The sequence below is a fragment of the Gavialis gangeticus genome, unplaced genomic scaffold (genome assembly GCF_001723915.1).
Source record: "Gavialis gangeticus isolate Ggan-Ray unplaced genomic scaffold, GavGan_comp1, whole genome shotgun sequence".
In the NCBI taxonomy this organism is placed as follows: Eukaryota; Metazoa; Chordata; order Crocodylia; family Gavialidae; genus Gavialis; species Gavialis gangeticus.
The window spans coordinates 87,282,015-87,307,176 of record NW_017729034.1 but is presented as its reverse complement, the minus strand read 5'-3'; the positions used below and the strand labels follow the sequence as shown (position 1 = coordinate 87,307,176).

The following is a 25,162-nucleotide window of genomic DNA, read 5'->3' as shown; positions in this document are numbered from 1 at the left end:
AAAAAATAAAGGGGTACTTGTAGGGGCAAGGGGAGGGACTTCTGGTAGCAAAGGTCAGGGGTTAGGAGCAGGACTTCTGGTCCCAAGATGGTGACAAGGGGGTGGGGCACCAGTCAAGGGGTGGGGCTACTTTTGCAGCCCTTGAGAGGTCACCAAAACTCTTTAAGAGGCCCTCCAGACAAAATAATTGCCCACCCCTGAGCTAGGCTGTTCTCAATGGTGGCAGATCACAGAACAAGGAGCAACGGTCTCCAGTTGCAGCATGAGAAGTTTAGGTCAAATGTGAAAACAAACTTGCACTAGAGGGTCAGTAAAGCACTGGAATGAGCTACACAGAGAAATGATGGCATCCTTGCAGGTTTTTAAGACCTGGGTAGACAAAGCCTTGGCTGAGATGATCTAGTTGGGGTTGGTCCTACTTTGAGCAGGGGTTTGGACTAGATGACCTCCTGAGGTCCCTTCCTATCCTAATTATCTGTGAAAGGAACTTAAAAAAAGAAAGGGTTCTGAAGGGTTTTTTTCCTGAAATCCAAGCAGCTGTTAACAAACCCTTGGACCATTCTCTGGGGCTTACAAAGGAGAGGTTGAAGCCTGAAAATAAGAATACTCAGAGCTACGTGGCGTCCCCGCAGAAGAGTTATCAAGCACAGTCAGAAATTTTAGCTTCTCGATTATTTAATGTTCAAAATATATTTTTGTAATAAAAATCATTTACTGAATTTCTAATTACTTTAATTGACAAATCTAGTAATAAGCTAGGGACTTAGGATGGGCTAATATCTTTACTCATTTTTTTTTTTTTTTTTTTTTTTTTTTTTACTGTAAACTCTTTTTGGGGATTGCTGGTAATTAAGGATCCCATGCATCTAAATCAAATGTTCAGTCTTTGTAGTGAACACAAAGCTCTTATTGACCTTAATGATATTGGATCAAGCTTTAAGTGGCTTTGTAAAGTGAAGATATGGATCAGATAATGCAGTTGTTATCTATTTCACCTGTTGTAGAGTCAAGTTAGCAAATGATGGAAAAGCAGGCAATGGAATATCCAGGGAATTTTGTGTGCTTAGTTATTTCTATTATTGTGGGTCCTTGGTGGGAAGAGGGGAGGGTAGTCCCTGTCCTTATTTGTAAAGCACACAATATAAATTAAGTAGCATAGCTAGTGGGGTGTTGCTCTAAAGCTGGCACTGTAAACTGCAGTTTATGCCAGTACTTGAAGTGACCTTTTTATAAACGGATCTGCTTTATACATAGCCAGCACAGGAAGTCTCACATTGATAGGGCTGAACTGTGAGAGAGCCCTGCAGTGACAGCTGGAAATGAAGCAATGACATTTTCTTGTCAGCAGTTCTGTTTTCTGGTCATTTCCTCTGTGAAAAGGCACTGCCCCATTTTTGTTATGGATATGTTAAAAAATTGCTATGTGAAGGAAATGATAGACAAGAGCACAGGACTGAGGCACAATCCAAATGTTACGTGGAAAGCTTTTCATTTAACTGGTTGCAAATGAATGGGTCGAACTACTCTATATACACCACTCTGTTCAGAAGGATTCAAGGAGACTAGGCTGTGTTGGTTGGACTTGGATGAGAAAGTTTGTACAGGGACTTACTGTACTCTGCACAGTTGTACTGACTGCTGACAATCCCCATGTTTTGGCCTGGTCTCCAGTATTTAAGGAACTATGCTTAGAATTGTTTAATGTAGTTGCATATGAACCACTTTGGCCAATATGGACATGACCAAGTAGAGGTATAAACAGGTTTTTTTTTAAAGCAGGTTCTAGCCTAGGTTACTACCGTGGCATCTTTTAATGTGCGAGTATCATCTAGTTTGGCCTTAGGAAAACCAGCCAGTGAAAAAGTGTTTTTATTGGATTCTGTTTTAGTCTTGTTTAAACCATTGCTAAACTAGATTTTTTTGACAACATAGATGTGGGTGAACATGAGCTTTATTAATTATATAAACACAATTGCATTTTGCATAGTTTTTAATTGCTTGTCTGTTGCAGATGGGAAGTTGGAAGGGTACCACATGAGTGCAGTTGCTGCCAGGAATCTTCCAGTGGCTAGGACGTATTGTGGACTGTGGTTTTTATGGCTGCAGACTGACAATACAGTTAAACAGATATCAGTGTGGGGGAGAAGGAATTTGCCAGTCAGGCAGACATGACAGTTGATCACAGCTGCTGTATGTGTGCTCCTGTCCCACAGTAAGTGAGGCTTGGGGCAGGTACAACAGGTACAAATGAAATAGCTGCTGAATTACCACAGGTTAGCTTCCATTTACTGTGGGATGGAGTGGATGTACAGAACAGTTAAAGCAGATTATTAGAGTATGGATTTATTAACTGACTGCCTGAATCTGGGAAAATCTCTTCCATGCCAAACACAGTCGTCACTCATTATAACGACCACGCCAAGTACCAACAAAATGAGTTGCTTAACAGAGGTCATGAATAAAAATGGAGCAGGACTCTGTTGGAACATATTCCTGAAACAGGGGTTGCCTAATAGCCTTGTTTTCCATAAAATTGTTTACGCAATTACGTGGTTTAAAATTTTTACTAATTCCTGCATTCTTCCCCTGGGCCTGAGTTTGCAGTCCTTACGCACAGAAGTAGCACAGCTTACTGACAACACTGCTGGGGCTTACACTGGAAGGTGGTGGGGACGATCTAATTCAGAGTTTGGCAGTGTTTTGGAATAGGGGATCCACTTTAACAGAGCTTAGCTCCAAGTGCAGGCAGCTTCCAGCCCAGTGTGCATTGCCTCCCCCTACTTGCCCACGTTGCTGAAACAGCACAGAAGTCCCCCAGCTCTGTGGGCCAGATAAAAGGCTCCATAGGCTAGCTCTAGCCTGCAAGCCATAGGATGCTGACCCATACCTAATTGAAGTGAAAAGCTGAAAGTCTTTGTGTTTTACAAGAAAATACTGCTTTGAAATATTCAAGAGCAAAGTAGGAGGGGAAGGAATCTCCCTGGCTATGAAGGAATCATAGAATCAATGAGTCGGAAGGGACCTAGACAGATCATTGAGTCCGACCCCCTGGCATGGGCAGGAAGGAGCACTGGGGGTTGCAGGGGTCATAAGACCCCAGCCAGGTGCCTGAAGACTTGATTATTTTTGCAAAAGGACACCTATATGTAAGACAGGGATGCATCAGGGATACTCAGTAACATTTGACATGTCTTTCAGTGACAGGATCCAGAGTTTGTCTTCAGGCATTTTAGAAGTTCTAGATTAAGATTTATTGACTAAAATTAATCTGTCCACAGTGTAGAAGGTACATTTGAAAGGCCGGTCTGCCTCTTACAGCTCCTGTAAGTACTCTTTGGATTAGACAGGGGCAATAATCAAAATCTATGATTTGAAAAGAAAAAAGCCCTAAAAAGAAAAGTTTGAATCTGGAGCTCAGTGTGACTATTTGGCCTTGGTTCTGCAGTCAGATGCACGCAGGGGAATCTCGGTGCCCACCCGCTTCCATCTGCAGAATCAGAGCTTTAGTAATAAACAAGGTACAGAAAAGGACGGGGTTCTTTTTCTGTGCGTTTGGGTATCACTGAGCTGCAATTAGGTATGCGGATTTGTGTTACTAAAACAATTAAGTGTTTCAAGATAATTAGTGCTTTACAATTAAATATTATTGTATGTAATTATGAAATATTTACCATTTTATTTCTGCACCTGTATCCTGCTCTCTAGTCTCATTATGTTTTGATAAAAAACCACTGTGTGCAGTAAGTGATGTTCTTGGCAGGCACTGCAGGATTATGTTGATTTAAACATTGAAAAAGGAAACACTTACAAATGTTGATATGTTCTGCTAAAATGCTTAAAAGAATAAAAAGCATATCACTACACGTGCCCATAAAAGAGAAGAAAGATGCACTTGAAATGTGTATAACTGGCCACTGGATGTCAGAATTGCAGTCTGCTTGAATTCAGTAATGGCTGTGACTGGTAGTAGCTGTTAAAAACTTCCTGTCACAGTGTAGGTTATATGACTGGGTCAGCAGAGTAAGAGAGAGGTTATCCTTTTCCACATTGATGTATACTTGAATTTCTAAGCATCCCAATTGTCCTTCATTTCACTAAGACAGCCCACTTCCACTCTGTTAAAATGCACTCTTGAATCATAGGCTATCATCCCAGAAAGAAGGGTGCCTGATACTTTTCATTTGTTCTAGTTGTCATGTGTCAGGAAACATTAGAAAATGGACACTTCTCATTTTCTGCCCCACCCAGTAGAAATTGCTTGTTGCCGTTTTATTTCAGTTTGTTGTCCTGTTGGTACATTAACGCAAAGATTTAGTGACATCAAACTGCTTGTGATTATTTTAATCCAAAAAAGAGGGCAAATATCTTAGAATAATGTGGGGTGAAGAATTCACATTTTTATATGGAAAAAGGGTCAGAATGGTGTTAGACCTGAGGATGGGCATTTGATGCCCAAAACCTTGTTCGACCGTGTTTCCAGCTGTACAGTTAGTCAAGTAAAAGATGTCACAAAACATCCTTGCTTCTTTGTGGAAAAATGCACTGCATAGCAAATGTTTACACAGTCATCTCAGAAGTAGGCTCCTTCTACTCTAAACTAGAAACATCTTGCAGTAATTACTTTCACAGTCCTTTTGCAGCTCTTAGGTATTCTAGGCCAGTACAATCTATTGGTTGTTAATTTCTTAGCCTTTTTTTTTCTTATTCCCCAGATGTCTTCTGGTGTGATGTGTACATTGTACAAGTCGTATTCTACGTATACAATTGGTCAAATGCTGTGATGGCTTTCAAGCAGTGTAACCTCAGATGTTGTGTACTTTGGCTTAGTGAGTACCAGCTGGAAGATTGTTTTACTACTTTGCTAAAAAAAAAAAAAATCCACTGTAAAGTTCTTTCTACAAACTGACTCCTCTCTTACTCCTTTTTCCCCTCCCCTCTCCCATCAGACCGATATGATTTAGGTCATAGTACCCATCCTTGTTATCCAGTCCTTGATTCTTGCACAATAACTGAATTGCTTGTGATATGCCTTAACAGCTGAACTGCTTTCAGTCTCTGAGTTATGATTCTGGTGGAACTGAGGGGGAGGAGGGTGATCCAAGCAGGCATTTAAAAATTATTTTCCAAAAAACGTGCTCCAGTTAGTGTTGACTCTGTGATACGATGGTGCAAAGAAGATCCCAAAACTTTCTGTAGCACAGATTTATGCCAGCGAATCTTAGTATTTGTGAGGCATTGATGTGGAATATTGTACATGGCTCGGGTTATTCATGTTCAGTGAAAAAGAAATTAGAGCTGGAGTAGGAACTCGGGTCAGTTTAGTCTGACAATCAGAAGAAAGTTACTCTGTTAGGGCAATGAGGTTCCGGTACAGCTTTCCAATACTGGTAATTGAGGTGATGGAGAGAAACATTTTTAAGATGAAGCTTGATAAGCTTGTGAAAAGAATTGTATGACCTGGTGTTTGTGATAGCAGGGGACTAGACTCAGTGACCCTGAAGGTCCCTTTTAGTTCTGTGGTCCTAAAATCAAAGCTGCAGGCAGAGAGAAAATGAGGAAGAGTCAGGAGAAAAAGATTCTATTGTGTGATGCCCTAGCACTTTAAGGGACACATTTCAAGCACTTAAGTTTTTTAACTCAACCCTCACTAAAGTCTTTCACACAAATCTGGAATTTGCTGCCAAAAAGCTACATTGGCTTCACACCCAGGACAAACACCATTCAGTACTGGACCAGTGTTAGGTTTACAGTATGCTATCCCACTGTGCATCAAGACAATGACAGGATCTTTAAACATTGGACTGGCAAGATTCCCAGCTTATAGCCCTGGAAGGGCTTGAAGTACTGGTTTTAAACATTACGAGCCTTTTAAAGGCCACTTTTACAGATGTTTGAGATATTTTTCTTGTCTTCCTCTGAAGCATATTTTGCTACACTTATACACCTGATGTTATCTATCACATAGCATGCATGGGATGATGTAGTAGAGAATAAAGACCTTGATCCTGCTAGCTGCCCTCCTTAGCCTCCCTACCTCAGTCCACTGACTTCAGTGGGGCTCTATAGTAGTAAAGGTCCATCCACACAGGGCAGAGATGGTTTGGGGGTGAGTGACAGAGGTTTCAAAAATATGATTAATACAGTCATTCCACTCTCATGTTGACAAAACCTATATAACCACTTCATTGACATTTTGTATTCCATGCACACACAAAAAATAAATATAGACCCTAAATTAGTAATCAGCACTAGATCCGTTTAATTTGGAAAATGATTGCTAATCAATGTCCTTGTGCACAGGAGCAATTAAAAGAAGTTCACAACAGGGGTCATCAGCACAGCATTATGCCCAAAAGCTTGATAGAAAGCTTGGTCTGAAAATGTGAGGCAGAGAAGGAGAGGGGAAGGCACTTGTCTTGTACAAAGAGCTCATCAAAGGCACAGCTAAGATGCAGGATAAAACTTTCCTTCCTTTTCCTTTTCTTTTATGATCTGACCCCCGATGCTGCTTAATGGGGCTCTTTTCATATTTGTCTTTTTAAATCTTGTCATATTTATAAGTACTGATTTCACAAGAGTACTTTAAAATGCTTGCCACAAAGAAGCATATTTGGGAAAAAATACTTAAAATATGTTTCATTTCAACTCCATTTCTGCAATAGCAACTGAGTAGAGTGGTATCATAATCTTTTTCTTGACAGAACCCTTGATGCCTTTATTCCACACAAGGGTAAAACCCATCTGTAAACATGTGGAGAGCAATAGATAAGACATTTGAGTAAGGAAAAAGAAAAGAAAAGATTTCAGTAGAACTGAAGAGATATCACTGTCTGTGAGTAACTAAAGCAGTTGACCAAAATTGATGCTGATACAAATTTGATGCTATCATGATGTATTGTACTCATTCATGTTGCTGTAGAGTTTTGATCATTGGATTACTGACATTACTAACAACAATGGCTGCAGAGGAACCAGCGTGGTTGATGACATCAGTGGATATTTAGGAACCTCTAACCTCAGGATTAATTGAACACCAGGATGCAACTGTTCCTACTTTGAATTTTTTTGAAAATGGCATATCAGTAACCTAACCATTTTCAAGTTTGCACGTTTCTTGTTTGAAGCAAAATATTTTCATGACCTCCTTACATTAGTAAATGTAAACATAAAAGAAGCATCCATGATACCAATGATAGCCCTAATTTGTTACGCACCCAAAAAGCGCACTATGGAAACATTTTTAAGTTGCAAAGCCAAGAGCACAAAAGCTGAGAATTGCCAGAGTAAGAACATCTGTGCAACCTTATTTCAGTCCTCTTGTACATAGCCATTTAGATAGCCTTTAATTACTTAGCCTTTTTCCACAGGACCCCTGCATCATTCTGTGTTCATTTAATGAGCAGCTATTCCATATTGTGTTTCTCCTTGTTGTTCAGTTGCCCTTCCCCCCTACCATTTTATTTATTGTACACTATTCAAACCCTGCACTGAAGCTAGAATAAATCACTTCCTTCTGGGTTTTTCTGTGAGGCTCATTACTATAGTTATCTACATTTTCAGAAATATAAATTATTTTCCCAATATCCCTTTAAGATGAAGAGTTGATGTTATCCCCATTTTACATGCATGGAATTGAAATAGGCATGTCAAAAATGTCTAGTCATTTTGAGTGCTCAATTTGAGATGTGATTTTCTTCAATATACTCAGCATTATATAGAACGCCCAAAGCAGAGCTCCCTTTGACCTCAGCTGCTATTGTGAATGCTCAGTACTTCTTCTGCAAACTGGACCCCACAATCTTGAATCAAGCACTCAAAAAATGAGGGGCACTTACTAATCATCTTAACTTGGTTAGAGCCTAATGCTAATAACACCAAGGTTACAAGTTTGATCCCTGGTTAGACTAGATGATCTCTTGAGGTTCCTTCTATCCTTGCTTCTCTATGAAATGGTATATCTGTGAGACGATGGGTTTAAGGAACTTGCTTAGCATCTTCTAAGAATGCCCTGGTGCAGGCAGAGCTAGAATCAGGTTCTCCAGCACGTTGTCAAACTGCCTGAATGGTGAGACTGTCCTTTGTTTTTCTACAGTCCCTGCCTCAGTTACTGCAAACCAGTGCTGTAGCAACGAAGTTTGGCACCTGGGGCAAAGCCGCAGTGGCAGCCCACCCTCGCCCTGCGCACAGATCCAGGACGCTCCCCCCCTCCCCCCCGCGCTTGCCCGGGAGCGCACGCAGCATCAGGAGCTGCCCTTCCCCTGTCCCGGTGTGCCCCCAAATGAGCCGCTTGTGGCTCCGTCCTGCACCCTGCCCCAACTGGGCAGTGCCTGTTGGCGCCCCTTCACTTCAGACCCAGGGCAGTCTTCCCATTCATGCTATGGCACTGCTGCAAACTTCCAGGTTCTGCAATGCTGGGATCCTACAAACAACCACCTACTTTGCTACCAGACCCTGATTTGTCCCCAGACCAGTTCAGCCTGTCCGCTGAGGAGGCAGAGATCCTGAAGGTAAAAAGTATCTGACCATGTAGTGGAAGAATGTATTCATAATGCATAACCACAAGGGAGCATAACCGCTTACTGACACCCTTATGAGTCAACAGCACGGTTGCCCCACAGACCTCTGGCAGTGGAGCTAGCAGGGATTGATGACAATGATATGTTGCAATTTTTTGTGGACTGGCACTGGGAAGGAGTGGTGGTTGGGAAACGCATTGCCCATGAGTTTCTCAGATATTTGCTGCCAGAAGGATATTGGTGAGACTTGCTATTCCTGGGAATCATTCCAGGCTCGGTGGGACAGTGTGCTGTAGCTGGTACTGACTCTTCTGTGCAGTCTTCATGTGTGTGACCCCTTCTGCTCTGTCTCTTCTGATCAAACCCGGTTCCAGCGCCGTCTCTTTCCCACCTGGCTCCTTGTCTCATCCCTGTTCTCTTCACCAAGCAGTTTGTGTCCCTGCCCAAAAAATCCTAATATCTCCCAAGTTAGTCCTAGCTCCTTGTCCCAGCCTCCTAGTGCAACCAGTCCCAGTTCTTTCCCTTCTGGACATTTATCTGGTCTGTCTTCCCTTCCCCTTTCATCTCCTGTACATCAGCCGGTTCTCATTCCCAACTGCTTGCCCTGTCACTGCATATCTCAACCCTCCCCTACAGCTCTTGATCCTATATCAGTCTCTGACTGCCCATATCATTTCTCTCCATGGCTCCCAGTTTTTCTTCTGCTCCAATTCTCATACCCATATTTCTTCCCCCACCCTTCTGCTGCTTAAGCACCAGTGTCAGTTTCCAGGATCCGTTCCCCAGTCCACCATGGACACCTCATGCAGGCCCCTCTTCATTTGGGGGAAAAAGCACAGCTTCCTCTTTTGCTTCGGCTGGGTCCAGCAGGGGAGAGGGGGAATTGAAAGCACAGCAAAGAGAGAGACTCCCAGGTCTCAGTTCTGATGTCTGACCCAGGACCACAATTGCATGTGATGTCCTGCCCAGCCCTTGTCAGTGTAGAAGGAATCTCTGAGGAATCTAGCAGGTAAAAATCAAAGACGCTTCAACTGAACATGTGAGACTTGTGGTTTTTTCAAATGCTTACCAGTTGGTCAAATTAGGGGGGATTTTAAGAGGGACATCAACAAAAGCACATCTCTGACACCTTTGCCAAAACTGAAGTCCATAATCTGAAGCATGGGTGGTCTAAAGAATGGCTCAGCATAAAATATTTTAACAAAGGCAAAACACTTTTTTTTTCCCAGTCTCATTCTTGGGAATGGATGAATTGTTTGGTCTGAAACTTTCCAAACATTTTACCCTGAGGCAAGCACAGAAAGGTTTCGCCTAACTGGTTAACGTTTGATACACTCACCAGTAACCTTGGAGCAACTGAAAACAGGGTCTTATAATGGGAAGCTTCAGGCAACTTGAATACTAAGCAATGATACTAGTTTGAATATTTTTGGTGTGTGCTTTGAGCTTGACAGAATTCTTGATTTTTTTGAAGTGTTAGGGTATCTAAAGAGTGGTGAAGTGAAGGGTTTTTTTTCTGTTTTAGATTTTAGTTAAATGATCAATACCACCTCATAACCACCTTAAAAGTTATAATCCACTGATGAAGAATGTGGATATGTGCTATAGCTATAGGCAATTTGTATACAATATTATCAACACCACACATTCAAAAATCATCAGCCAGACCCTCAAAATCATAAATTGACTTCAAATCAAGAAAAGTTATTTTAAATAATAAGTTTGGATTCTTCCTATTTTAATTTTGTAATTTGAGCCTGTAGGTTTTACTGGGGTTATATTTACTTTTCTCATCAGCTGAGAGGGCTAGAAACCCATATATTTTAGGCAAAAATAAAGCTGAGATTCTGACACATTCAAATGGTAACAGGAGCTGAAACTTTTACTTAAAACACCAACTATTGCAAGATCTGGCATCACTGGAATGTGACCTTTTGGCTAGATAGATTGTTTAAGAAATATACATGAAAAATAGTTCACTCTTGTGTCCAGGTATAGCAGCTGTTTCATTCACTGCTTCATCCAGCATTTAAGTCATTTTAGTGTTCTGGAAAAGTATCTGGGGTATTGGCTTAAGAAGTTTGCAAACAACCACTGTGCTTATACTTTCTTCTTAATTACAAAAAGAAAGTGTGTGTGTTGTGGGGGGGGGGGCGGGGGCCTCTTAGGCTGCGTCCAGATGTGTGTGGACATTTGGTTCCCTGGGAACAACTAGTGGAGGTGCACTTTGTGCACCTCCACTAGTGCCATGTGGCAAGTTACCCCAGGTGGGGGAGGGGAGGCTGGGGCCAGCACTGGGTTGGCCCCAGCAGCTTTACCTGGGGTCCTGGGGGGCCTCCTGGGGCTGCAGTATTGGCGATCCTGCTGCACAGAGTCTGTCCAGCAGTGGAGCACAGCTCCAGCCAGCCAGGCTCCAGCTTCAGGCATTGCATGCTGCTGCCACGTGCAGTTCCACTTTTTTTCTCCATATTTCTTTTGGACCACTGAGTATCCAGGGGTCAAAAAAAACCAAAACCCTCCACGCTGCTCCTTTGCAGCATGGAGAACAGTGTACCACATGGCCATTCTTGTTTGAACACAGCCTTATTCTGTTTAAAGCACTATTGGGTTAAATATTGTACCTTACATGAATATTGGTGAAATTTGTCTGGAAGCAGAGGTCCAGTAGTGGCATGTATCAGCACTAGCAATATACCTTTCTTTGTTGTTCATTAAATGGAAAGAGATTTTTGTAGGTTCTCCCTTACTTCATCTTTCTTTATCTAATGTTTTCTTCAGCACAGAGTCAGATCTGATAATGCTGTCACTAGAGGTTAAGAGCTTGGTTTTTCAAGTTACTGAGCCCACTGGGCCCAATCAACTGTGCTTACCACCCGGCAGGATCCAGCCCTAAATGTAAGGAAGGATGAAATGTTAGTTTCAGACATGCCAGAAGCAGTGTCACTATTGCAAGACCAGAATTAGAGATTCCAATGCCAAAGTGTGTATCAGTGTATAATGTATCTGCCACACTCTTTATGATAAAGCATTTTACTTGAATCTATGTGACACTCTAAAACGTAAAAAAATATTTTCTGGAAAAAAAAAATCAAACACAATTAAAGAAATTATTTCACGTTGATCCTTACAATCAAATGCCACTTGATTTATATAAATGGGGGCAAGTATACTTAAGTAGCAGCAGAAATGACTTTAGCAAAATAAATTTAGTTTAAATAGCAAAGTGATCATAAGCACCAATCAATCTATACAAATCCTGTGACAGTTTCTTTCTTTCCACACAATTGCAATCATCTCTGTTGAAGTGTGGGAAGTGAGGGTATCAGCCTCCTCTAAACTGCATTTGTCTCATCCTATGTTCAGGTAAAGAATACAGAATTCTTTCTATATATTGGCTGTTTGCTACATTCATCATTGCTGAAGGGTTCTCTCTGAATGACTCTACAGCAGAACTGATTTGTTCTGTCAACAGAGAAGAGAATCTTGCACAGACTCCTGAGTCATATACTTACGTAATTTAAAGGATAAAATCTAGTTCCATGACTCACTTGCAGGATGGTATCACGGTCTCATTCTCACATATATACGCACACACTCACCAGTAACCTTGGAGCAGCAATCAATGTTAATTGCAGTATGAATCGTTCCAGTGACACGTTATTTCAAAAATGTTCCTCTGCCCAAATGTCTATGAAACAATGAGTTATGGCTCTAGGTATGGACTGTGGTCATGCAGGTGAAGAAATGCTGTAATCTCCTCAGTCCTTGTCTAGTATATTGTCTCCAACAAAAGCCAGTTCCTGCTGTTCCAGAGAAAGGTGTAGGAAATCCAGAAATAGGCAAACTGGAGATGATTTGACCCTCACTATGTTAAGCACACGTGTATTTGATTGCCAGACTATGCATATACTTTGCTTTCTCACTAAGTATACCACTCATTTTTCCATTTACTTTCCAGAAAGAATTGCCACATTAACCAAAACACTGATGTTTAATCCTAAAATGACCTTTTATTGGGGAGGGGGGGAATGGGTACATGACCCACCTGCCATCAGCACTTGTTTGCTACATTACTGGACTTTATGAAAGATACCCGCAATAATAAGATCCGTTAAAAAAGATTAAATGTAAAAGGGCACCAATGGATCAAGATGTGTCAATTATAAGTTAGATTTAGAAAATAGAATGGAACTTTTGAGTCAGTGTCATGTTTTGAAATAATGAGATAGAAACCAAGAAGAAAATTCTGCCCTCAGATATATTAACATAACTCCTAGTGGTTTTAGTGGGAGTTATTATGCGCATCTGAAAGTAAAACTGGGCAGTTTAACTTAGAAGTCTGGAGCTCAAGAGGAAATTAGGAGAAAGTTCTTTGCACTAAGGAGGATGAATATATGGACTATTCCACCAAACAAAGAAACTCTAGCAACTAAAATATGGTCAAAAGGTCATGGACCCTTTCACTGAGGGAAAAACAAAGAAGATAAACACCAACGAAACAGTAGGCTTACCTTCCTTATCACACAAATCTAACTATAAAAATCTAGCATTGAATCTTACAGACATTTATTCTCCGTACCATTGGGAGGTGGGGAGGTTTACTGGCCCTAATTCACTGACTGGAAAATTGAGGCAGAGAACATGTAAGGGACTTGCCCAAGTTACATAGCACAATGTTAACATAGCTGGAGAGATGTGTGGGGTGATGTTAACATGGTGGTGGAGATGTGTAAATAGAGCAGCATTAAAATGAGCTAGTGGCTATGTTGATCAGGATGGGACCAGGTTTCTTGATTCCCACTCCTTTGGGCCAACCATCTAACAACACCTCTTAGTCTGTCCTAGAAGCCGTTTCATGAGTCACCATAGCTAAATGTTCTAGCACAGGACTGAATGTCCAGATAAGCCTCATTTATGAGTGACTAAATGAAAAACATTACTGCAAGCAGTACTGTTTGCTGTTTGTAAATTGGCCCTTCCAAAAATTTCAGTTACATTTCTATTTCCTTCTGCATTCACAAGCAGTTGTTATGCTGAGCCCACAATTGACACTGACACATTTCGCACTTTTCACACTGTTCATTGCACCTCCCTTACAGCCTGCACTGAGGTGTGTACACAAAGCCAGTCAAGTGTTTAACACTGATGAGTATTTAACATTCTTACAGCAACATTAAAAACTGCAAATACCTTTACAGAACCTAAATTAACCAACATTTGCTTCAGACATGCCGCTCATATAAATATCAAGGCAGTATCATCATATGCCTTGCACAAAACAATATCATGTATATTGTCAAATATTCAAGATAAAATACACATTAATACTGATAATTGCTAAAGTGTTTTAAGTTACTTGGATTAAGATACTCTTTAACAGTGCAAATGGAAGTTACAGAAGATGCTCTGTTTTGAAATGTCTTCATCTGAACCCTCATGTAATAAGGGGTCATATTTTCACCCAATCATTCATTTTTGAAGCTGTCTGCAGCCATGCACTTGTGTTTGGTCGTGGCTATAAACTGATTTCTGTCCCTGGATTGGGTGAAAATAGTTGCTTCTGTCTGTGCTCTAAGTATAAAGTATGCTTGTGTATTCTGCATTTGGAAGAACTGGTCAATGTGAAGTGTGGATCTAGATCTAGACTCATATTTCCTCAGAGTTTCAGGCAGCAGAACTGGGATTTTCATTCAGCTGGTTATGAACACAGAGCTAAAAGCGAAATTCAGGTTTGGATATGAACTTTTGTAGTGCTCTGGGAAATCTGAATCCAGGAAGCTGGTCCAAGCCTGTCTTTAGTGTCTGGAAAGCATTTAATCACATCAAAATGCTATGTCCCTAATGGTCAGGGCCAGCTACTACAGCAGATGTGCATACATTACTTTCATCCCCTTGCATCCCATAAAAACCGTGCTCCATGGAAATGGTTTGGACATATAACAAGAAGGCCCAGCACCCTTGCCATTGCCAACACCATCTTGCAGGGTGCTGTGGATGGACAAAGAGGAGGAGAAAGACCTAGGACAAGCTGAACCACCAAGATCAAAGACTGGATAGGAGGAAAACTGACTTACTGTACAAGGATTGCAGGAAGAATGGAGGAAAGTCATTGCTACATCAAAGATGCCTCAATGATTGGTGTGGCCTTGGGACTGACTGACTGACTGCCTGCATCCCATAAACTTTGTGCTTTATATTTTTTAAGGAGCTGGCTAGAAGATACAGGTGATTGTGACGTATGCTTCGTTCTTATAGCTGAATCAGTCTCCTCTACACATGATTGTGATAATCATAATTGTGTTTCATGTCTAGTTTATTACATCACCCAAGAAAAAACACCCTTTGCTTATGTGTGTGTGTCTTTCCTTTCTTCCTATTGGGCCAAAACCAGGTCTTGCTGAAGGTGATGACCAAACTGCCACTGACTTAAACAAGACCAAAATACTATGAGTTACTCAGGACATCAGTATGCTAATCAACAGTATAGTAACCTTGATAATATCTTGTATAAGGAACAAAAAAGTGCAGTTCAGTGGAGTGGTAACATGTTTGATGAGTTCATAGAATCATAGAAGTAGGGTTGGAAGGGACCTTGTAGATCTTCAAGTTTGACCCCCTGCCTGGGCAGGAGAAAAGAAACTGGACTCAAATGATCCCAGCTAGCATTAAGCCTCCTCTTAAAGACCCCCAGGGTAGGAGCCAGCACCACTTCCCTTGGAAGTTGGTTCTAGCTGCCCTAACTGTGAAGTAGTTCTTACAGATGTCTAATCTAAACCTACTCTCCAACAACTTGTGGCAATTATTCCTTGTTATGCCAGGAGAAACAAGGTCTCTCCTAAACCCTTTTGGTTCCTCCCTCGTGAGTTTATAGACAGTCACCAGGTCCCCAAAGATGAGCTACCAGGGGCAGGGTTCAAACCCACACAGACATACATCCATTGGAACTTAAGTCCTTAACCACTCAGCCATCCTAGTGCAATTCATAAACCAAGTATGTTTGAAAGGACAAAACAATCCTGCAGCTAAGGTTTTGTGTTGTGAAATTATGGATAGAGTTCTTTGGGAACCTTTGTCAAAGGAAAGGTGCTGTTTAAGTTCAAGTTGTGTTGATATATCAGTGGGAGAATTAGTTTGCTCTCTCACCTTCCTTTGACCATGTTTAACTTACGTAACAGCCTGTTATGGTGCTGACAAGGTAAGATTTCCAGCAGTGGTAAATTCCTTTTGCAGTGCCTCATAACACCCACATTCTTTCACCATCTGACATGTTCATCTTATTTTCATTTAAACTGTAGTAAAAACTTGAATTTCTCCATAGAGCATAACTTTTAAATTTTAGCACATGGAAGGGCAGGGCAGTGTGGTGCCTTAACTTGTTCATTGAAGCATGAGCTTTCATACACTACAGCCTACTTCATCAGATGTTATAAATGGCCTAAATAATTCCAGTATGTACACATGCCTGTGTGCATGCATAGTACATATACTTTTGGACTGATGTTACATTGTAAACATCCACAACCTAAAAAACAGCTCTACATTGCCTTTGCTACTGAACAAGAACAGCTGGTGGTGCCCCTTGAACACCTAATATGTCATGATCACCTCTGCATTGTAGGCTGTCAGAGTTCATATGAGTGTTTCCATGTGGGGAACAGATAGATGGAGTGCAAGAAGTTTGACTCAAATACTGAAATGAAGATAGATTTGTTTTCCAAGAAAATTGCAGCAGTTTAAATGCAGGAAAGTGAACTTGCTTTTGCAAATACAGATCATTAGCAACAACAAATCTTTGGGAAACTTGCTAAACTGGGAAACCAAAGTAAGTATTAAGCCTACAAGTGTTGCAGGGAAAATATCAACAAAGGACACTACGGACAGATGTTCATTCCTAATGCTGGAAAGTTCTGGAAAATTTGCACACACAGGTGCGTGATCAGTGATCAGTTCCAGCTTCGCCTTCTCAGTTCTTTGAAAACTGCAAGCCAGGGAAAGTCTAGGTAGGGAAGCTGAAGCAAAAAGCCTGGACCAGGGCTGGACAGCTCGCAGAAGAAAGAGGAATTTCCAAGTCTGAGACTGCACTAAGGCCCCAGAGACAGAGGATGAGGATGGAACCACAAGACAGGACACAGAGTATTCCTGGTAGACAAAGATAGGAAGTGATCCGGGGAATTGCTTACAGTGAGAAGCATGGAGCCTGCTTAGTTGACCCTCTCCCTCTTGGCAGATCAGGACTTTGGAACAGAGCCCTTATTTCAGTCCTTTACGGCAGTGGTCTCCAAAGTGGGGTGCGCAAGACGATCCATTGGGGTGCGGGAAGAAAATACTAGAAATTCTATTTATATGTATATTTAAAATATAAATATACATATATAAATATACATATATTGGGGGTGCGTGCTCAAAAATTTTTTACTGATGGGGTGCGTGATCAAAAAAGTTTGGAGACCACTGCTTTACAGCACAGAATATAGGGGCTGCTAGGCAGCAGAACCAGTGACTGAATTAAAGCAACACTGGCTTGTGTGCAGACTGACAATATTTTAAAAGAACTGCTGGATCTAATTGCCCACATAGGGAACTGCACAAGTAGCTCCATGGTCTAAGCAAGAGAAAAAGCCTACCTCCTTGCCTTCATTTATAGTGAACTCAGTGCCAGTTTATCACTTTTTAAAAAATTGTTAAGAGTTGGATGTGGATGAGTAACTACCTCCCCCAGCATTTTTAAATGGCTGCAACCATCTAGATCTAGATTTCAAAAAATAAAACCCAAGCCTGTTTTCCTCAGATCAGGTATGCAACTCATTTGACAGATACCGTATCCTAGGACCCTGACATGTACCATTGATTTTTATTCTTTTTTTCCAGATAATATACTTCTCTATAAAATACAAACATAAAAATGACTTGGTTTCATTAAAAATGATGCATGGAAATCTGTCACGCTGTTACTGTGCTATCTATAATTCACCTGTATATTGCCTGGCTTTTTATTCAGTAAGCACCCCAGACAATAATTAGTTATGGATAAGCTGTAAAATGTTTTGTTCTCTGCCCAGATAAATGAACAAAAATGTTTTGGGAATTTAGGGGAGGGGGAGGGTGTAGGGGGAGAGTATGGGGAGGAGTTCCACCTTCAACCAGCTGAAAGGCTGTACTTTTGCTTCTCGGATGAAGAACTCACCCCAGTTTGACTGCTCTTGACAAAACTACTTCAAAGCACTCTTTGACTAACTTGGATAAGCAATTTGAACAAGTCCTACAGTCTTGAACAAGGGTTACAAGTCAAGAGGGATTTACAGAAATGAGCCTAAATTACTGTATGAATGACATAAAAATACTTTTTTTCTTTCTTTCCCTTTTTTTTTTTAGAAGATAACATCCTTTCTTGCTTTGGTGTTCTGGAGCATTATAGCACACACAGAAAAGTTAACATTTCTAATAATCCATTGGGCCATTTCCAATAAGGTTGTGGTTACCATCTACAGAGCCTTTAAATGCTAAATGCTACCCAGTGGCATCTCCCCATTCTGATGCATCACACACGTCCTGTGTGAAGCGTGCACTTGAAGGAACAAGGAACAGAGCATTCTAGATAGAAGGAGCTTACCTCTGGAAATTACTGCTACCATAAATATGCCTAAATCGGATCCTGACATTTTGATAGACCTCGTTGTCCAGGGTTTTTGCTGTTTTGTTGGGTCCTTGCTTAGCTTTGAAACCAGTAGTAATGTTTCTTGTGTCTGTTGTGTAAATTTTCAGTGTTAACAAAGGCTGTGTATACTTTGAAATGCTACTACTAGCATAAACTGTATGAAGACATATTGTGATGATAGCGATGGTGCCTTCATAGAATTATATGGCTGGAATTTCAAGGGACATCTACTCCAAATACTGTTCCCAAACCACTGAGTGATGCTGATCCAGCCTCTCCTTAAAAATCTCCAGTGAAAATGATTCCACAGCTTCTCTAATCAGATTTTTCCACTGTCCAACTGTTCTTCCAGTCAAGATTATTTTTAATGAGATTTGATCCAAATCTGTTTTGCTGCAGTTCAGGCCTACTGCCACATGTCCTCTGTGATGAGAGAACAATCTTCCTTATGGCTTTCTTCCTAATATTTGAAAACTGCTATCATTTCCTTCTATATTCTCCTCGTCTCCAAACTAAATATGTCTAGTTCCTTCAACCCTTCCTCACATGGCTTGCATTCCCTTTATTATCTTTGTTTCTCACATCTGGACCCTCTCTAATGTTTCTCTATACTTCTTAAAATGCACACAGTACTTTAGTTGAGGCCTAACCAGTGCCAAGTAGAGTGGCATTCCTGTGCCTTTCATGCAAAGCTTCTATTGAGGCAACCTGCCATAACCCCCATTTTTGTGCTACTGACTAGCCAGTAATCCTTCATTTTATATTTGTACCTTACTATACTATGCTTGTTCAAATGGAAGCTTTTCTATATCATATTTTATTTACAATGTATATGTAATATGTAATCCCTTAATAAAGAAAATGAAAAAATCCAGTGGTTTACTACATGGTTGTCTCACTTGCAGCCTGCAGGCCACATGCAACCTGCGAGTGGTTATCTTATGGCCCACAGGATCCTAATTCTTTTACCTCCTTAGCTCCCTACAACCTCCAGTGGGCCCAGGCAGCATTCCCCCAGCCATCACCACCTCCTTCCATCACCTGCTACTGTTACTACTACTAGTAGTACCATCACCACCTCCTACCTTCAGCTTCCACTTCCTGCTGCCACCCTTGGGGACAGCCTTGCTTACAGCCCAGGGGCAGCATAGCCCAGAAGCTGAACAGCTCTGATTTACTACATAATGGGTCATGCCCTAGGCTTGTATAAATCAGTTTTGTTTCACTTACTTCAGTGGAACCAGTTGAAGATCTGTCCCACAAAGTGAAAGCATTTTGAATTTGTCCATTTACTCGGCTATTAAGATAGTCAAACATGCCGGTGCCTGCCATCTCTTCTGTGTCAGCAGAAGACATAGTGCTGCCCCCTCTTCATCCTATCTGGCATTTAGCACAATCTTAAATAGCTTTGCGGCTACTTTAAAAGCACTGTATATGTAATATGAACTTTAAAAGTCATACATGAATGCCAAGTTGCAGTTCACCAGGAATTTAGAGTACTAAACCTAGAGCATATTTCCAATGCCTTTGGGGAAGATTGAAGAAAATGCTAAATCCACCCCTATAGAAACAAGAGCAGAGGCTTTAACACTGAAGCATATGTCTATAGATCTTTCAACAATCCATTCTTTTACACCAAGTTCTTAGTCTTAATGAAAGTCAGGAAAGTATTTGCAAAACTATTTGCTGGCCCAAATGCTGTTATCATTTATCCCCTTGTAATTCCAAATAACTTCATGGATTTCAGTCAAGTTTATCTGTGTTTATGCAAGTATAGAAGTACTTGGCTCTTGAGCTCTCCTCAGAAGAGTTTGTTTCTTACGGAGGAAGATAAGGTTTATTCACATCTCAGGACAGTGCAGAAAACAGTCTATGTTCAAAGCAGAAGATCAAAACTGAAGTAGGAGATACTACAGGTTAAGATTCAGATTCACTGGCAAACTAGCATAATGGGAACATTCTTATCATCTGTCCCACATTATAGTCTTCTGCTCTACTTGGCAGTTACTTAATCCATGAACACTTACATTCTGCCATTAATTTAAAAAAGAAAAGCATGGAAATAAATTAATTTACTGCTATTTCACAGGGACCCAGCGCATTAATAGCTATGATTATTAATGCATGCTAAATTGCACTGAGCCTGATTCTCATTTTTTCAAAGGCTCCATACTGGCCCAGCAGTGAAAATGGGCCTTCGCATAGGCACAGGGAACAGTTCATGTAGATTAACCTACAAAATTAGAGTCATAAATAAAATGTATGGTGGAGGTGCTCTTGCCTAGTGCTAAGAGGCAGTACTGGCACGCCAAAGGGAAATGGAAAAAACCCACAGTTGAATTACAAAATATCTGCTAATAGATTGGTAAAATATCATGGATATATCCCAATTACTAACTGATCAGATTTAGGAAGAAACTTCCGTATAAGCAGGCTATTACATATTATAAAGCCGAAGAAGATTTTATACACCATTTATGAATGTATCTGGCATCAGTCACTGTCAGAGACTAGATTTTAGACTACATGGACTAGTGGTTTGATCTGGCATGGCATTCCTTTGTTTTATCAAGGGGACAACCCCAATCGAGATTGTTTTACACCGGATATGGAATGTCAGCAGTGATTTAGCATTTAACTATGGAAGTTTTCGTTATTCATATAATACTTCGTTACAAGTTCAAAGCATTATAGATAATTCACTCCTTCATCCTCTTAACACTCCTCTGAGATCTGAAAGGAGCCATTGCTACCAAAACAGAAACAAAAGTCTGACTTGGCTGAGGTCGAATTAGAACTCAGGACCTCTTCATTCCTTCAGGTTTGTCCAGAATGTCTAACATTTGTTTTAAATACTAGTATGACCATATGATCATGGCATCAATATCCCAAGCAAATTAATCCCATGATTTAGCTATGGAGCTATGGAGTGTGTCAAAAGAGTGTTTTCAATCAGGAACTTTCACTGAATGCTTCCGTGTTCTTGTATTATGACAGAGGATAAGTACAAGATTTGTTTTCTCTCTGATATTCACTATTTTGTAAATTTTTTCACTCTTTTTTTTCAGTATTTTTATCATATGACCTCTCTAAAAATAAAAACAATCCAGGTACGGACATACCATTTATATTATGGCATTACAATATTTTCTGTATTTTCTCCCCTACTCTTTACAGCTTCTAGCGTTTGGGAGGTGGGTTGTTGGGTTTTTTCACTGCTAGTATATGTTGATCTGTTTGCAGTGAAGCCCAGATACTTGCTTGAGTGGTTCCATTTAATTTAGAGCCCAGAAATTGGTACAATGTTTCATCTTACTCCTTCCAGTGTGCCTGACCTTGCATTTGTCACTGTTGAATTTCTTCTGCCGTCAGGCTGCCCATTACAAAGCTTGGTTGATTCTCTCTGTATTACTCCACAGGCTTCTTTAACCTTGACTAACTTAAATAATTTTGTATTTATCTGCAAATGATGGCTCCTCACTGACATTTCCTTTTCTAGATCATTAATAATTTAAGAGTATGACAGCACTGCAGCTGCATTTATTCAGCATATAATAAAAAAACCCTCTCTCATAAATCACAAAAGCACCAAGTAGAGGAGTCTCAGCATTTACCCGTCTAGTCTTCCATGCCTTTTCCTCTTCCCTCTAACCCTACCCCGCCCAGACAAATGCTGTTGTAGGTAGCAGATGTTTCTGGATGAGCATTTTTTTTCTCATATGTGTCACCAGGCACATCAGATGACATACTGATAACCTGACTTTTGCTGGAATAACAGCAAGTTAATTTGTAATTATCACTGTATGTTATACAAGCTGGAACATATCCTTGGTTACCCATGGAGTTACATTAACAAGTAGTTTTATTTTCAGCTCTATTTGCACTTACTTTGTGAAAGTCTCATTTGTTTTCTTCAGTTCAGTGGCAAGAGAAAAGTGGATTTCTGGAATCATAGAATGCTACTGTCAATTTTAATGAGTAACATTACATTTGAAGAGGGACTACGAAAAAGTATCCTAATACTCTGGTCCTGCAGGTTGTTTTACAAGAATGATGGAATCTACCCATGTAACACCAAAGTTAAGCGATGAGTCCCTAGGAATGTGCAAAAGAAAAGGAAAGAATCTTCTTGTCCCAGGAACTATGGCTTTTCTTTTAAGACTACATATTATTACTACTACTAATGGAGTGCTATTAAACCTTAAATACATTTAACACCCCTTGTCCCCTCACACTGGCTCTTTCTGCTTTAAATCAGAGAGAAAAATATGATGGTGCTGTTGAAACCAATGAAAGTGTTGGAATTGCTTTCATGTGAGTCAGGATTTCGTCAACTAAGTGGGAGATGCTAATCATCCAAAAATGATGAACAGGCAGGGAAACTAATATAGAAAGGTGTGAAATCCCTCAAGATGTGATTTGGGGGAGAGATTTGTAGGATAAAAGGAGGAGGTATTTGGCAAGCAATGTCTGAAATAACTTTCTTTTAAATAAAAACTTATAAGGAAACTTTAGTAAAAATAGCATGCATCTGAGAAATCAGAAAAGGGCTCAGATTACACAGTGTCAGATGGAAAGTAATTTTGTAAAAAGTATATAAAATGTACTTACTTAATGTGAGCTTTAAGCAGTCCCTTGAGGATCTCTAGAAACATTCTCCTCAGTAAGGTTATCTTTAATTCCAATTTTGCTTTCAAGTTGTTCTTGTTGCAGCTCATTTTCCTCAGTTACCTAGTGCAAACTGGATTTTGAGAACTGCATGTTTAGTAAATGTATTGGTCCAATTCAAGTCAGCATTGCAACATGGTCATAAAAACATTTCCTACATTGTTGCAACACAGACATGATGGACTTCCCATTATGGGAGTCATTGGTCCAGAGATCCAATTCTGTAGTCTTTATTCCTTAAATATGAGTAGACGTTGCAGGATCTGGCTCCAAATCTCTGTCCTTTCTCAGTCAGGACTCTTATTAATTTGTCAATTAACAGTTAAGCGTCATTAACACTCATTATAGGGGTACAGGTTGTGTCTGTGTTGGTCTAAGGACATAGGCAGACAAGGTTCTTTGGGTAAATCTGTATCTTTTATTAGGCCAACTGAAATAATTTTGGTTCTCTTGATACACAAATGTATCAAGGAATGAATAAGTGACTGAAAGTGTTTAAATATATTTAGTCATGGTTTCCACTTCTGAGTCTGACTGTACAGAAAAACCCACAGCTCTCTTTAATTTACTGTAAAAGTAAACATAAAAATACATCACTAACAACGGCAAGCCTACATAATTTACTGTGTACAAATGTTGTTGAAAATATTATGGGTTTGCAAAATTCAGCACCAAATTAATGGAATGTCAGAAGTAAGGTACCTTTATAACTTTAATTTGGCTCCCTTGTGCCCATTCTATAATGCAGTCTCTAACTATAACATGAAATAAATACCATTGCTTCAGTTTTTAAAACAGCAATTTGAAGAAAAACAGAAAACTCATCACATGGAATTATGTGGACACGCACATTCATCTGCATGGTTGATCCATCATATAGAGCTTTGTCATTTGATCTAGTGATGTAACTAATGGTAATATTTGGTTGTCATTCTCTTTGTGGCCGAGTGCTAGAGAGGGATGAGGCACATCAGCCATGTCTATATACACAGTAAACTCACTGGTCTTGTTGGCAGTGCCCTCAAGGATACTGATGCTGGTATGATGCCTCTTAAATCAGAAACATGCCTTTGTGCCACTGTGTGGATGAGCTTATTAGCTTTGGGACAAGCTACCTGTTGCCATCATTCAGCAGTGCTAGGCCAAAGCTATCAGCTATGTGGCTTCCAGTTCAAGAGGCAGTCTTCTCAGAGCAGTTTAGCATGCCTGAAGGTACTGCTACTTGAGATGGTAAGCTGTCTGTATGGAGCCATGCTTTGCCAGTGGGTTTCACAGATATTTGTGAACAGCAGAAGATCGGTGATACCAAGATCTTAGGTTCTACATCAAACTCTGAAGACTACAGTGCTTTAGAAGAAACTAACTCTTCTGCTCATGGCCCTCTAAACTTGACTCCTGCTCTATTATATACTAATGCTGTCACTTCCCTACCTTTTGCCCCAACCTCATTTTCCTTGATTATACAGCACCAGTCTCCACTCCTTATGCTGCTTATAAATCTGGTCCATGTCTCTCCCTCTGAGCTCATTATCCATTTCTTAGTCCTTCCACACTCAATCAATCACAGTTCCCTACTCACAGCTTCTCATTTGATCTCCCCCTCCTCTGCTTGCAGTGATGTTCTGTCCTTGTGATGTTCTAGTCTGGGCTCCTTATTCAGTGTCAGACTCCCCCTTTCCAACTCCTTATCCAGGTCTCTTTGCCTAGCCAATCTCATATAGTCTTGTTGGACCTGTCCTTTTTTCCCAAACCAATTCCTATTTCTCCTCCCCTTAGCTAGCCAGCCCCTATCTTATACCCTGATGTAAGCCAGTTGGCTTTGAGCCCCCCTCCCCCTTTGCCTGTAGCTGCCAGACTCCTAGCCCAAATAGTCTCTGTCTCCCACCTGGCACCTTGCCTACCCAAATTCAGTTTTGCCAGACACTCTGTTACAGTCTACTCATGTCACACTCCCCTTGCTAGTCTGATTCCCCTCCTCTCTCTGAATTGGATGGCTTCCTCTGTAGAACCCTTGTGCCAATAACGTGATTGTTGTATGCAATGGAGATACAGGTTCCCTGCTCTCAGTGCACAGGCCTGGTCCCATCCTTGCTTAACAGTATCCATTACAAGTAAAAGTCTGAATTTGGCCCAGTAGCCAATAGCTTGAGCTGAAAGCTGCTCATTTACTCCATGAGGATGCACCAATCTAATATTACATGTTAGCAATGTGAGATGTTAGACGAGGGGTCAGCAACCCCCGGCACACGTGCCGAGCATGGTATGTGAGGCCATTTTGCTCAGCACGCCACGGCCAGCCCCAGCTCTGGGTAGCTGCTGCCAG

At 40.7% G+C, this 25,162-nt stretch overlaps 1 long non-coding RNA gene across 3 annotated transcripts in view; it reads left to right on the top strand.

Moving 5' to 3' along the window:
* LOC109304614 overlaps positions 1-15,802 on the top strand; it is a 20,944-nt gene extending 5,142 nt beyond the window's left edge. The window contains exons 1-4 of one of the 3 annotated variants that reach the window (XR_002099434.1): positions 3,117-3,323; positions 4,713-4,826; positions 11,880-15,090; positions 15,509-15,801. This is a non-coding gene — a long non-coding RNA (uncharacterized LOC109304614). Of the gene's footprint in view, positions 1-3,116; positions 4,827-11,879; positions 15,091-15,508 lie in introns of those variants that run through there. The other 2 variants (XR_002099435.1, XR_002099433.1) reach the window with 2 other exon arrangements.
* Positions 15,803-25,162: the final 9,360 nt, after the last annotated feature.